The following is a 16601-nucleotide window of genomic DNA, read 5'->3' on the forward strand; positions in this document are numbered from 1 at the left end:
ACTTCTGCAAGCATTTGTAATAGGTTTCCTTTTAAACTGCTAATGACTGCTGTTGCATTCTGAATAATTTTCACAGTTTTTGAAAATCTATGCCCTTTCAAGCAGGCTTTGAAAAACAGCCTTGGGGGATCACAGAAAGATAAATCCAGTCAGTATGGCACAGGGTAAACTACAGTGATGGAGTGCTTCACGAGAAATTCTTGAAAAGAAAGTGGCAAGTATGCAGGTGCACTTCATGATGCAAATGCCAATTCCCTGAAGCCCACCCCAACAGATACATATCCTTCCACAGATGAGGCTTCCAAATCTGTATACAGTACTCAAGATGTGGCCTAACCATTTCCTTATACAAAGGGATAATCATCTCTTTATCCCTATCCATACTGGAAAAATTCTGGATATCACTGACGAAACCCCATGGGCTTTCATGGAAACCTATCTTCACTGTGCAGAGAGCTTCATATCTGACTGCATAATTAACCTAGATCTTTTTCATTTTCCACTATTCTGAGTGTGATAGCACACAGTTGGTACATTAATCTGGGATTTCTACTACCCAGACGAAGTGCCTTGGATTTATCAATGTTAAACTTCAATTGTGACGTCTCAGCCCATCTGCCTAATTTGTACAGATCTTGTTGCAGTAGCATATCCTGATGGTTGTCATTACCCACCGTATTAACCTTCATATTGTCTGCAACTTTTTTTTTTTTTTTTATGTGAACCCCAAACACGAGAGGTATTAGTACTTAGTACCGTGCTTGGGTTGGAGGTTGAGAAGACGAAAGAAGATATTTGTTGACATTGGACTTGAACTTCTGTAGATTGTAATTTTCAGGAAATACGTATGAAGGAAGGTTGGTTCTGTGGGTTTGAAGTTGGACAGTAAATGGATGTTGGCTGGTGGTGGCACGTGTTCGGACTGTTTTGAAAGAGAGAGAGAGAGAGAGAGAGAGAGAGAGCGGGAATTATAGAAGCCAATTCAGAAGAACAGTGCCCATGGAAGTATCTTAGACACTAAGCCTTATACATCCTCATCAATTATCATTAATAAATACTGAAAACAACAACAGGCACAGCAATGAACCCCGGGGGACTCCACTAATAACATTTGTCCAAGCGCAGTGCCCGTTGATAAAACCTCTCTGTTCTTCTCCCATTCAACTATCCCTTTATCCACTGCAGTAACTTGCCCTTAATTGCCACACTGCTCCAATTTTTATAACAGTCTTATGTACAGCTGTATCAAGAGCTTCTCTGAAATAAAAATATATGATCAGAGAAAATTTCTCCAAACAGAATTGCACAATGACCGTAGAACTGCTCTGTAGTATTCTTGGTTCACTGCTTGTAGATATCAAATTCATAATATTTATAATGATCAACACACTGTGAGTTAAAAAATATAAGCACGATTTTCACATTTGATCAAAATTGTCTTGCTTTACTAAACCTTGGAGAAAATGGTGCTTCCACTGAGAGGAATAGGCTTTGTTTCCAGTTCATAGTCACACACCCATAATTCGTCATCAGTAATGATGGAAGAAACAAAGTGTTAATCAGCAGTAGCAAACTGTTGAAGATCTTAACATATGTGAACTAGTGAGAACTGAGGCACAAACCTGATAGAAACCTGTCACATTCTGAATATTGTATTAATAATGATTAACACATCCCATAAGAAATGTCAACTTCACAGGTAGTTAAATATCAATCACTCCTTTGAGATCATGAACTTTTTGAATCAGTGGTTTCTGAAGGTTAGTTAGTTATTTAGGAGCATTAGCAACTAAGGCCATATTGCTCCAGGATATGCGGTGGTCATTCCCCGACCTTTCCACATCCTCCGTATTTGGTGGTGACGGGCTCGAACCCTGGTCTAATCAAGAAGCGTGTGCTACACGCTGCTGCTCCTTCCCACCTGGCTACGGAGGCGCCTAGGTTTCTGAGGGTGAAAGGTGGCCAGAGTGAGGCACATCTTTAACAGTCAAGCAGCTCCTTAAACTTTGTAAGCTGCTTAAGTCTTCAAACGATACACAGCATCTTCTCTGAAAACTATTTTTTAATATTTTGTGTGAGTTTCTGCTGCACCTTTTCCAAATTTTAAATAAAGTGAGCTGCAAATTCACTGCACAGTAAAATCACTCATTTTAAAATGTGAAGAAATGCAAAAAACATCTTCTATTCAATGTGTACTAATTCAGACTGTATATAAATAGGTGATTTGTGCATTATTATATCTAGATGATTCACCATACATGTTATAGCAACTCACTAACACCTAAATTTTAATATACAAACTCTATAAACTTTTTTGATCACACCTCATATAGTTTACGATTAAAAATAGCACATGGCCTCTTCATACTATATTTTGATAGTACTCGAGCTCCAGGAGCTATTTTTTATTTATTAAATTATTTATCGAAACTCATTTTTCCACTTTTGACAACTAAAGCTCCAGATTTCACCAAGCAATGAAAAAAAATATATATATAAAAATCATATATAGACAATCTGCAAGCCATATAGTTTACTATTAAAAATAGCTCATGGATTTCCTCTATACTACCTTCTGGCAGTTCCTGGGGAGAGAACCGCAGATCACGGGATGGGAACCACTGGTATAGATTTATTGTCGTAATTTTCAAGATGGATTATTTCTACTTTTTAAAAGAACACAGGCAGTGTAATTGATTTATAATCATATATTAACTGAATGATATACTCCTTTGTTGCTCTTTGGAAATGAGTTAAGACAGCTTTAAAAGTATGCGGAATGCATCATTTATGATATATGTGTGAAAAATTCAAACACCTGGAAAATTTTTAATAAAGCTATAGAAGTATTTCTTGTCAAGAATATCAAATGTACATCCCAAAATACATTCAAAGAATGTGTGATTTATTTCTATAAATCCTAAATCACACAGAATATATTTATGACATCACCTCTACAATAATCCACACATCAATAACTACTACAAAGGACCAACTTGAGGCTGTAAATAAGGTTATTATTTTATTATTATTATTATTATTTGGTTTTTAGGAGCATTAGCAACTAAGGCCATATTGCTCCAGAATATGCGGTGGTCATTCCCTGACCTTTCCACATCCTCCATATTTGGTGGTGACGGGCTCAAACCCCGGTCTAATCAAGAAGCGTGTGGTACGCACTGCTGCTGCTCCTTCCCACCTGGCTACGGAGGCACCGTAAATAAGGTAAACACCATGTCAGGGCACTGGGTGCCATGACTTATTACAGGCTTTCCCCAAAGAGGAGGGATGCTTTAAATAGAAACTTCTTGGGAATACTAACACATCATCTGGTGAGTATGGGCTTGGCACACCCAGGGTCCTGAGCTGGACATCATCATCATTCTTCTCTTTCTTGGTGATTCCTTCTACTTCTGACTCTCTCTCTCAGGGTAACTCGGGAATTTTTTTTTGGCTGGTACAGCATAAGCTTCAGGCTTCCTTGCAGCATATGGCTAATAATAATAATCTAGAGCTGATCCTGATATCACAAATGCTGTACCCAGTGATTATGACTTTGTGGCATGCCAAATAATATGCAAGGTTAAATACTCATTGAGCTTTATAAATAAAATACAATAGGGATCTAAAAATAAGCAAACTCAGTGTACATGACACCACTCATATGTGCCTAACTCCTGATTCGTCTTTGTGATTCACAGTTACAGTTTGTCTGTTTTATGATAACAGTTGGCAACATGGGGGGAAGGTAAGGTCAACATCATGGGGTATGCACCATGATGCTGACCCCCTTTCAGCTTTCATTTCAATGAATAAGAATTCTGTACCTAAACTAGATGATATCTTATGGATTAATAAGAATGATAATGTGTCTTTAGCCTAAACATGGCCTATTCCAAATGCACACCCTTTGAGGATGGACTCATTCTGACTGTAGTTTAAGATGTTGTTGTTGTTATTTGGTTTTTAGGAGCATTAGCAACTAAGGCCATATTGCTCCGGGGATATGTGGTGATCATTCCCTGACCTTTCCGCCTCCTCCGTACTTGGTGGATCACGGGCTCGAACCACGGTCTAATCAAGAAGCGTGTGCTACGCACTGCTGCTCCTTCCCACCTGGCTACAGAGGCGCCAAATTTAAGATGTACATTAAGCTTACACAAATAAAGTTCATATACATGGGTCCATTGTTTACAGTTTGCCAAGTCTTACCTTACTACAATAGTTTTCTGTGGGAAGGGAGGGGGGTTGAACTCTAACTTATACGAATTGTCACATATGCAGGGCTACCAGGAACCTCACTCTGGCATACCTTGAGACTATCATAATATATTCATATAATTTCAGACAATATGATCACTGATCTTTACACTTCAAGAAATGTGAAGATTTTTGTTTGTAGATTTCATACATAAATGTCAAGTCTTCTTTCACCACAAGTAGAACATTTCTTGAGTATTTGTCTTTAATCCTTCTGACTCTCTTTCTCAGGGTAACTCGGGAATTTTTTTTTGGCTGGTACAGCATAAGCTTCAGGCTTCCTTGCAGCATATGGCTAATAATAATAATCTAGAGCTGATCCTGATATCACAAATGCTGTACCCAGTGATTATGACTTTGTGGCATGCCAAATAATATGCAAGGTTAAATACTCATTGAGCTTTATAAATAAAATACAATAGGGATCTAAATTCTGCAACATTCTACTGAGTGAATTATTTGCACTGTCAACTTCAATATTTCAAAATAAACATAAACTCAGCTTTAACCACTGCCTCTCCTTTATATATATAGATGTATGTATGTATGTCTTTTATGTAATTTGTTCCCAAAATATTCTGTAGTAATGGATGATCAAATAATTTGATCATACATTATCAAAAATTACCACGTAAATCATACAACAAATATCAGTAATAAAAAGGGAAAAAAAAAAAAAAAAAACAGATCAACACTATGTTGTTAACTAAATCACAGAAGGAAAAATGTCTCCAGGACCAACTCAATCCTTGGTGAGTTTATAAAATAAAATTTCAATTTCTTTTAGTCAATGTTTCAGTATTTCTTCGATTTCATATTTTAGCTACTTTATATACACCTCCATTTCTTTGTAATTCAGCACCACTGGACTGCATTAAATCAATTTTATAATTTTAATATCTTATGTAATGGAGAAAGTGTTATATACGAACAAAGATGTACAAAGTGTGGAAATAAAGTTCCTGGACTGGTGCCACTGCGATCATGTTCAATTAGTTTGAAAATAAATGGAAGTGGTATGTTGTACTTCAAACTTCCTCCAACAGATAGTGGTACAGATTGTCCAGTAGGCTGACAGGTGGCAAGTAACAACCAGTTTTACTCAGTTAAGGTTCAATCAGGAATAAGGAAGTTCCACACGAAGAAAGATGCCATTTTGGCATTTTTCTTTTATGAAATGCCTCCACTGGAATGAATATATTTGTGGCTTCCAGGATAAATCCCTTGAATACTATCCCCATTATCATCTTCTCTTTACTGGAAGTCATTTCACATCACACAGATTCAACGTCCATCAGAACATATTCTTTGACTCTGGAAATAATGTGGTCACTTGAAAGTGGCCACACTGAGGAGCTTTTGATAAGAATCATGATTCTGTTCCCCCTCCTAGCCCTATATCTCTTGAACACACTATATTCAGCATAATTATCTCCACCATTCTATATTCATTTCACATCTCTCTCTTTAAGATGGCAGCATGTTTATTTTAGTCCTACTATATAGGCATTGGTTAGTTAAAATTCATTTACAATACTCCAGGCATTACTATGTAGTATGTAGACAAAATTAAATTTTGTATTTCATTGAATTTTACAATGGCAACACATCCTTTATTGGTGCTTAACCGAGCAGTGGTGGCACAATGCTTTACAGGCCCATCTGAAAAATACAAGGGATAGTCAAAAAGGTGCCCCTTGTATTTTTCAGGTGATACAAAATTCAATTTTATTTATTTTTCAATGTATTCACCTCAAGGTTCAATACAGTGATTGCATTGATTTTTTTTTTTTTTCTGTGTGAATGAAACTGAATTTGAATCTGCAGAGAGTTTAATCCCCCAGGTTGAGCATCAAATCAAGTTTCCACAGCTGTTTTTGGCTCATCATCTTTAAAATTATTTCCATGAAGATGAGACTTGAGGATTCTGAACAAATAATAATCACTTGGAGCCAGATCTGAACTGTATAGTGGTTGGGAAGGGGGGGTGTTAATTCTTCAAATCCACATTCATGAATCTTAGCCTGTAAATGGCTTTGTGCATGGATGCACCGTCATAGAGAAGCAAACCCGACTGATCCCCCAACTTTCTTTGTCTTTTTTTCCTGAACTGCAGCATTTAACTTTAGCATACGGTTATTGTGATTTTAAGTGCAAGGTAATCAAATAACAGCAATCCTTTTGTGTCCCAAAAAACTGAGGTTGACACTTTTCATGCTAACAGTTGGATTTGAAAATTATTTCAGGGTTGGAGATCCCTTGTGTTTCCACTGCAGGCTTTATAATTTGGATTCAGGATCATAAAACTGTTTCAACACCAGTTACTAAATTGGAGAAAAATCTACCTTGATTAGAAAGAATAATTTTATACTTTCTTTTGATGACTTAATCTCTGATATTTGTCACAAATGGAAAAGCTTCCATGAGCACATCTTGCATGAACTTTGAACATTCCCAAATGCACATGCATTATTGTTAATATGCTTTTATGAGAAATGTTAAGTACTTTTTCAAGTTCAGGCACTTGAATTCTTCTGTTTTCTATATTTTTTTCTTAAATGATGGCAATTTTTTCAGAATTGAAGGCTTCAAAAGGACAACCAGAGCTTGGCTCATCCTTAACTGACTCCTGTCCTTTTTTGAACTCCACTGACCATCTTGCAAGAGTAGTATAACTGGGTGATACTTCCCCAAACACTTTAGTCATTTTTTTGTGGATTTCTTCAGCATTTCTGCTCTCTTTGGTCAAAAATACGATTAACAAATAATGAACAATTTGCTGGATATTCATTCTTCTTTCACCTACCAAAATGAAACATTATATTTGAAAAAACTGAACAAGACACTGACACAATTTTTTCATGTTATTTTATAAGACATTAAGCTACCAAAATAACCTATTATATAATTTATAAACAGATTTTATATAACTTGGTTCTCAGAATTTTTTGGCCACCCCTCATGTCTGTAGTGTGTTAATTACCACTTCAAGATTAGTGATCTCCTGTCTAGCTCCATAAATATACACAAAATTTTACTTGAGTAGTTTTAAAGTGATATGTGTTGTTTACACAGAGTTCCAGCTGTTGTTTTGATTAATTGGAAGGATTCATATAGGCAATATTGGCAGATACATTAAAAAATTTTTCTGTTGGATTATTTCCTACCTGTGGAGAGGAGGATATATCCTGCCCATTCCTGGCAAATATCAGGAATACCATTATAATTTGTTTTTCTTCCCTTCTTATTTCATTTGCATCATTTCCACCAGTGATCAGCATGTTTGCAATGATATGTATGGGATTTTGACTATTCTTATCTAATACTGGTTAAATTGCAGTTAAAATTTATTTGACAATATGTTCAATAACATTGTCCATGTTTTGGGTTTAGAAAGGTGATCATCAAAGGATATAACAACCTAAATATGTAACCCAACATGCTTTGGAGAATTTCCATGTTATCCAGAAATCTAAGGGAGTTATTGGCATCAACAGAGGTTAGCAAATGGTCATTACTTACACAGACCACACTCTATGCTTGGAAAAAGTGTAGGAGAACAAAAAGAGAGGTCAACAACAAAAGTAGATTTTTCAGAAAAATGAATCTAAGGTGCAGAAGACAGTACTGAAAAGCAATGTCAATCAGATACTGACTCTATGAAATGTCCTCTTTTATCCACCTGGGGGAGGAGGGGGGAAGACTCCATAATGGATAATGGCTTTTCAAGTCATGCAGCAAGTAAAATAGAGTCATAAGTTGGATTATAATGAACTCACAGCTGGTGATTATGGGCTTGGAACACCCAGGGTCCTGAGATGGATATCACCATACCTCTCTTTCTTGGTGATGATTCCCTTCTCTCTCAGGGTAATTCAGAAATTTTTTTTTGGCTGGTGCAGCATAAGCCTCAGGCTTCCTTGCACCATATGGCTAATAATAATAATAAGTTCAAGGCCTTCAGGAGTACATGAATATGGACTGAGACATATAGAAGTAACAATTAGCATTATGCCAAACACAAGCTGATATGCCAGTAAAAGATTGTAGAACATATGAGAACTGTAACACTTCCAAAAAAATAGTGTAATTAAAGCTGTGGCTATTAAACAAGACTGTTGCAATAAAAGAAATATAATGAAACATTTTGTACCTTACAAGTTTTCCACTTCAAAATAATTGCCCTGGGCTTGTACACACTGATCCATATGTTTCTTCCAAGAACAGAAACATTTCTGAAAGTCATCTCTTCTATAAGCCTTTTTTAACACTTCTGTTTTTTTTTTTTTTTTTTTCTGAATGTTTTCAATGACTGAAAATGGGCTCCCTTAAGTACACTTTTCCGTTTAGGGAAGAGAAAAAAAGTCAAAATGGGCTAGGTTCTAGTGAGTAGAGAGTTAATTCAATCATCCTTACACAGTTCAGGTCTCTTCCTTCAAATATTTTCATGCAATCCTGTAGGGGGTTGGAATTCTGGGGGATTGTTTTTGTCTTCCATTGCAATGACTGTCTTTTAGTTTCTGGGTCGTACTTGAACAGCCAACTTTCATTGAAAGTAATTGCAATACTCAAAGTCTGGATCTTCAATTTTTTTCAAACCATCTTCACAAACTTGGAGCCTTCTTATTCTTTGATCTTTGTTCAAAATTTTTTGGCACGAACTTGCCACACACTTTTCTCATGCCTAAATTTTTGGTTAAAATTTGTGTGTTTCTTTGTAATGAGTTCTGATGCAACCATTCTAATCCTCAAACAATGATCACTTCTAATGAATGTCCTTATCCAGTCCACATTTTCATGAGTTCATGACTACCTAGATAGCCTGGTTGTTGACTGTCTTCCACATTCTTTCTTCCTTCTAAAAATCCCTTTTCTTTTTTTTATCATTCAAACATGTAAGCCCATGACAGTATCTTCCCCATAAACTTGACATAACAACTCATAACTTTCACAGTTGGTGTTTTCTTTAGTTTTGCTAAAAATTACGATTGAATCAGTGTTCGTTTCTTTTGTCTGTAATTTTTCTGGCAAACTGAAAACCTGTCTCACTGCAGAGCAAATGAGTGTACTGGAATGTGACTTGGCAGACAAATAGGGAAAAGTTTAAGTTCAACTGATGTGCCTTTGTTTCATAGGTTACACTTGGTGTGTGTGGTTGCTGCATATGTAATCTTGTTATTTAATAGCCACACCTTGTATTTGACTGATAGCAATACAGTTCAACCTCAATATATCATATGTAGTTATATCACAGTTTGATATTTTTAAAGCTGCTGTTACTGATTGAAGTTTTTCCATAATTATACTGCAGTAATGTAAAATTCATGTTTATAACCCAAAGTACACCATTGGGGGATCCCACATTAGTTATCTGGAATATAATACAGCAGCAGCATTATGGTATTTTCTACAGAAAATGATTTCTGGGTATAAGTTAATTTCATAATAAAGGGGTGGCTGGTTTTTTTTTTGGGGGGGGGGGAGCAACTTTTCTTTTGTACCTCTCTTTCATCACTCAGCTGTGGCAGTCATTAGATTATGTAGCCAAGTTATGCACTATATTGAAAACTAGATTCCCTGCAAACATGTCTCATTTGGAAGCATGGGATTATAATACAAAACTGACAATTTTTTAAAATGATTTTTTCTTCTTTTTTTTTTTAAGTATATGAAGCATTGCTGTTTAATATTTTTATTTTAAAGTACAGCATTATTAAAAAAGTGGTGCATTTGCCTTTTAAAACATTTAACCCAGTACAAAATTTTCTTGCAACAAACCAGAGTTAAAATAAACTTTAATGCAATTAGCAAATACTAAAATGGAATAAATAAGTAAAACACAAATTTAATAAAAACTGATAAGATCAATAAAAGCATTAAAATACAGTAAAGTTTATTTTAACTCTTGTATGTCAGCTGCTGCAAGAAAATTTAAGTTCCAGCACAATTCAACTAGTTTCATCTACTAATGACAAAATAGTAAAAAAAAAAAAAAAAAAATTTTTTTATTTTCAGCTTTAATGACTCTCAGACTTCGATCCGCCTGTATATATTTTAGCGAAGTCAGGATAACATTGAGTATGCACAATGTGTAGCTGTTGGATATTAATGTCTGATAGAGAGTGTTTTCCCCACTGGTGGAAATAATTGTCACAAGATGACAGACCATGGAGGGTCGGGATCTATAGGATCTTTCAAGATCTTATTATATCCCAATCTTCTGCTAGTTGCTTTAGCCTAATACCAGCAGGCCGAACTGTCTGCAGTTTGTTTCTATAGAAGGTCATAAACTGTGGATTATAAAGTATTGACCAATTAGGATAGGTCATCTGGCTTTGGATCTTGGTTGCATAGTTTAGCAGCAACATCTTTCTTCTGATATTTAGAGGAGGCTTCAACATACAAACTTTGCACTGGAGATGTTCTGAACGCACCTAGTGCTGTTTTGAGAGCTAATGCATGTTTTGTAATGCATGTTTTGAGAACGACAAGAAATTGTGAGATAGTCTGTGAAAAGGTATGAATCCACAGTTTTCGTAATGAGTTCAATTATATGATTCATTCTCATTGAAAACAAAGTGGCGATGAGAACAGACCCTTGTGGAATTCCTTCTTCTTGGATAAAGTTTTTAGAGAGGATTTCCCAATAACAAACTAGAAGGATCTCTGTTGAAGGAAATTTTGGATAAAATATGGTAAATTACCTCTCAGGCCAAGAGAATGTAGATCCTTTAAGATTCCAAAACGCCACATAGTGTCAAAGGCTTTTTCAACCTCAAGACCATGATGAGATGTTCCTTTTTGATGAAAGCATTTCTGATATTTGTCTGGGCTTTGATCATGAGCTTCAATGAAGATCGGTTTTACCGGAATCCAAATTAGTTATTTATCAAGTTTTGAGACTCGAGGAACCAAGTGAGATGCCGATGTATCATTTTCTCAAGAGTTTTGCTGAGACAGTTGGTAAGGGATATCGGCCTGTAATTTTGAGGAACATAATGATGTTTACCGGGTTTTGCAATCGGTAGTACATAAGAATGGTGCCAGGAACTTGGGAAGGCATGTTCAGAAAAAATATTCAATTGTAAAATACGAGCAGCGAAGAGAGTGATCTTTGATCCAGATTTCAGAGCATTACATAATATATCCCATCAGGGCTAGCAGCACTGTTTCTTGAGTTGGTAAGAGACTGCTGTAGCTCAAGCATGGTAAATGGTTGATTATAAGATAAAGCAGAATTGTTAGTGAAATCCTGTCTGGATTTCTCTATAACGGTTTTATGTTTTTGAAATGATTGATCATAAGCGTTACAAGAAAACAACAGAGAAAATACAATTCCCGGTGCATTTGATATATCTGTAGGATTAGAGAGCTCTTGTCCATTCCAGTTCAGTAGTGGGGTGGATAAAGGTGGAAATTTACTGTTCAAACATTTTATTTTTCTCCAGATTAATCTGATATCAGTAGTTTTATTAACTGATGAGGCAAATTTAATCCAAATTTCTTTTCTTGCTTTGTGTCTGATATAACGAGCTTTAGCTCTAAGCCGTTTATAGTTAATGAGATTGGAAGTGGTAGGATATTTGCAGAAAAGGTTCCATGCTTTGTTTTTCTCTTTTTTTGGCATCGTTGCAATCTTCATTCCACCAGTAATTTATTTTTCATCTATTTCTTACTTGGTATTGAGAAATGGCAGCAGACGTGGTTGTCGGCATTTGATTCGTGATGTGCTCGGTAACACTGTTGATGGAACCGAACTGAATGATATTGTTATCAAATGAGATGTGCGTTCTGTATTTTGTCCAGTCAGCCCTTGAAAATTTCAATTTAATTGGATTTTCTGTTGGAAAGGAATAGGATGTTTGAATTTTGCAGATTAACGGATAATGGTTGCAGCTATAAGGATCACCCAGAGATACCTAATCTATACTTGGAAATAGGATTGGGGAACAAATGGAAAGGTCTATTGCAGATGTTGAACATGTGTAGGGAGATGCACATATGTAGGAGATCCAGTATTTAGTAATGTTAAATTCTGTCTATCAATCAGCATTTCGATAAGCTTACCTCATCTGTCTGAGGTGGGGGGAACCCCATAATGGATATGTGCATTAAAGTCACCTGTAAACAAAACAGAGATGGTAACTGCATAACAAGATCTTCGAGTTCCTGAATAGTATATTGATGATTAAGCGGAAGATAAATTGAAACCAATGTCAGAGTAATACCGTTAACAACACGTGTGGCAACGGCTTCTAAGGATGTTTGTAATGGAATGCATCTGGAGGGGATGCTTGAATCCACAAGTATCGCTACTCCTCCATGAGCGTTGTTGGAGTTAGCCCTGTCTTGCCTGAATACAGTGTAATTTTTGATTGAAACTCAGATGTCAAATTAGTTTCTTGCAAGCACATTGCAAGAGGTGTGTAGTGGTGAATTAATTCATGTATATCATCTATGTTACTGTGAAGACCTCTACAGTTCCATTGGATAATATGTTCCATTATTTGGTTTTGTAAGAGGAAGATTAATTTGTCTGCTTTTTATGCGTGGGTTGTTTATAACAATCAGGTTTAGATTTTTCTTTTCTGAAAAAAATTGGGGTGTCCTGAATCATTTTTATCTTCCATATCACCATCTGCATGTAATTCAAGAAAATCTTCTTTGTTGGGCATATCATCAGTATACATGTTTGTTGGTTGTGATTGTTTCACCTCCACAGGAACTGATTTATGCAATTTTTCTGCCACTTTACTGTGGGTTAGGTTTTGAGTTGGAATTGTGAGTGGCGAATTATTACTTTGGTCCACTAATTGTGATTCAGATGTAGGCTGAGTCGATAGTACTGATCGAGCCCAGTCAGCTATCGATTTGTCGGGAGAGATTGACATTTCTGTCTGACATGCTACTGATTTGTGACTATGGGTAGCTGAAGCGTAAGTGGTTTTTGGCATCCTTAATTTTACTTGTCTTCTAGCTTCTTGAAAAGATACTTTATTTTCAGTCTTGTATTTCTGTATTTTTTTCCCTAACTTCCAGAGATCACAATCTTTGGAGTATGCTGGATGATTGCCCCTGCAATTAGGACACTGCATTGTTTGTGCCTTGCATTCTGATTGAGTATGAGTTTTGCAGCCGCAGTTTGGACATGTTGCATCTCCACAACATGCTGTCTGGGAGTGACCAAATTTCTGACATTTGTAGCATCTTAGAGGGTTTGGGATAAAGGGCCGAACACGGCAGTTTAAATAACCTGCTTTGACTTAGGATGGTAGATTCAGTGAATTGAAGGTTAAAATTATGCTACGTGTTGGGACTAAGGTGCTGTCTTTTCGTATCATGATTCTCTTGGCCTAAGTTACATTTTGATCCTTTAGTTCCTGGATTATTTCTTCCTCGGAAATGTTTAATAGGTCCCATTCACTGATCACTCCCTTGGAAGAATTCAGGGTGTTATGTGGAGTGACTTGAATTGGAATTCCACTTAAAGATGTAAGTCTTAACAGTAGGTCAGTGTCTTGGGTGAGAGGTCTCTATTAGCAAGTCACCAGAGTGAAGACGTTTCACCATTTTTGGAGATGCTGCTGCATTTTCAAGGCATCATTGTATGATGAAAGGGGGGAGAACTTGCTGACAGGTTGTAAAGACAGAGAATGGATGATAAGGAAAGCTGGAGGTTTGCATCCTTTTTTAGTCTTTTCGACAGTGAGAAGTCATGATCAGTTTCATGGTTGTCATGTTGAGAGCTCTTTGGCTCTAATTGTGGGAAGTCATTGGTGTCCATGTTTACCCCTTTTAGCCCTGGGAGAGGGACTTTCTTCTCCCAGGTTACCGGCCCTGCCACATGGAGGTAGGAGCGGTGCCATTAGTGACCAAGCGGTTATTAAGGTTAGTAGAGTAAGTTAGTATTTAATATAAATACTAAAAAAAAGAAAAGTAGATTCCTTTTCTGGGTTATTACATCAGACTTTTTAGGCAAAGAACCACTTTAAGAAAATCACACAACAAAAAATAAAACTATATCACTTTCAAAGAGCACTCCATGAATCGCAGAGAAAAATTGCTTGTCACTCGGGGCCCAGAGTGGTATTTATGGGTGGCTATTACCTATGTATGTTTTGGCATACTCTACACTAATTTCTTTCTCACATCTAGATATGTTACTTTAGTTTAATACCTTTAATTTCTATATTTTTCTTCATTTCCATGAATGAAACTCTGGTAGGATGGGTGGTTGCCTTCACAGTTTGGGCATTGTAAGTACATTATAGCACAGTCTGGTTATGATCCTTAGAGGGCTTCTGGTATTTCAGAAGCTTGGTCTGGAACTCCCAAACTTCTACTATTATAGCATCTTAGAGGGATAGGAATAATGGATGAATATGGAAGTTTAAGTAAAATGTTTGACTGTGGTCAATAAATTCTTTTCCCATTAAGGTACTCCTTGCTTGCATAACTTTTTGATCCAAAATTTCGACCATTTCCTCTTCTGTAACAAATTCCATATGGTGATGATTTCACCTGTAGGTGTCTACTGTGACACGAGTAATTCTGACAGCAATCTGCCAAATGATGGCATGAACACGTTCATAAACGATGATGCTCAGTAATAATTTAGTGTTATGAGCTGATTGGCTTGTACTTGTAGTTATTCAAGCTATCAACTTCCACAATGACAGATGGAAGTTTGCTCCAGTAATCAACCATCTGTCTTTTCTCAATTTGAATTTATGCCCCTGAGGTTTGTAATCTGAGCAAGAGGAAGAATTCCATCAGCACTGAGCTTGCTCAAACCATTCAAGGCCTTATACACTTCAATCAGATCGCCTCACAGGTACCTAGTCTCCAGATATGCAATTTTCTGAACTTAAGCCTTTCTTGGTAAGAGCAACCCTTCTCTGTACTCATTCCACAGCTCTACATCCATTCCAAAATTAAGCCTCTAGACCTGTGTGCAATACTCAAGGTGTGGCATGACATTGCCTTATAACAAAGGGATAATCACCTCCTTATCTTGTATATCACCGACAAGACCCCATTTTAGGCATAAGCAATTGCTCTATACAAGAAATGAAAACTTGCTCACAAGTCCATTTGTCAGCATGCAGTATCAGAAATGGATAGTCCTGTTGGTACAATGACTGTTTTCTTAACATCTTAGGATGTGTTAGGTTATAGTGTGACCTAACATATTGTGGCTCAAACAGCAGAAATAATTTAAAATCATTTTTACTCCTTTTAGCCCTGGAAGTTTGTTTTCCCTCCTATATTAGTGATCCCCACTATGATGAGGTAGCAGTAGTGTCAGCAAGTAACCAAGCAAACTGAAACTATATAAAGATATATATATATATATATATATATATATATATAAATAAATTTCCCTTTTCACACTTGCTTATAGTTCATAAGAAAGTATAATTACATATGCAGACTTCTGCTTGGTATTTCAATAAGACAGAAGAAGTTAACTTATTGTTGTGAACTTAGGAAACCAGACAAGCTGTATATAAATTGACAAATCAGTGAAAAAGACCTGTTGGTCAGCAGGAAAATAAAAAAAAAACACACGAACATTCCCAATACACTAGGAAGTGTGTTGGGAATGTTCATGTTCAGCTCCAATGGAGAGGCATTCAATGCCTGAAAGGAGAACATCTTTAATTTAAAGATGCCCCATCACTTAGCAAAAATAACCAGAGTTTTTAAATGCAGCAAAATTTAGCTAATTTAACAGAAACAAAGGAAGAATCGCATGCCAACGGAAAGATGCCACAGCTCCTGCTCTGATAGAGCTAGCAGCCAATACAGAAGCCATGCAGAATAGCAATGGTTACCAGGTTAGCAAGCAATAAGAGGCAGAGTACATCAGAAAGAGAAAACAGTTCAGGTCAGAAAGACTAGCCATTGACAAAACAACCACCAGTTAATAGTTAACTTCACCTGTTCCACACTCTTTTGTGTATGTAGCTAAGATATTTATTCAGTTTTGTTCTCACAAAAAAAAGTTTTCTGCTGTAATGCTCATCTTCAACAATACTTGGATTTTTAGACAAGGTCAGATTTCTTTACTGGGGAGAAAACCCTGACTTTCAACCTTCCCTGCCATAAGCATATCACAAATATTACTTCCCCTGCATCAAAAAGCTATATTTCTAACTTTCTCTTGACATTATTTTTCTCCTAAATGTAAAAATCACAAATCTGACCTATATTGGAATATTAACACAACAGGAATGATGTGTGGCCTCAAAACCCTTTTTAAATTCCTACTCTTTCCAAAATAAGACACTGAGGCAAATTAATGATCCCTCACATAAAAACTCACTCCATTCGATATT

At 36.4% G+C, this 16601-nt stretch overlaps 1 protein-coding gene across 4 annotated transcripts in view; it reads right to left on the minus strand.

The window, feature by feature from the left end:
- The window catches only part of LOC150086098 (histone acetyltransferase KAT6A-like), a 171358-nt gene that overhangs the window by 8995 nt on the left and 145762 nt on the right, over positions 1–16601 (minus strand). The window lies entirely within an intron of this gene.

The sequence above is a fragment of the Mastigoproctus giganteus genome, chromosome 5, assembly GCF_048544385.1.
Source record: "Mastigoproctus giganteus isolate SK-2022 chromosome 5, ASM4854438v1, whole genome shotgun sequence".
Taxonomy (NCBI): domain Eukaryota; kingdom Metazoa; phylum Arthropoda; class Arachnida; order Uropygi; family Thelyphonidae; genus Mastigoproctus; species Mastigoproctus giganteus.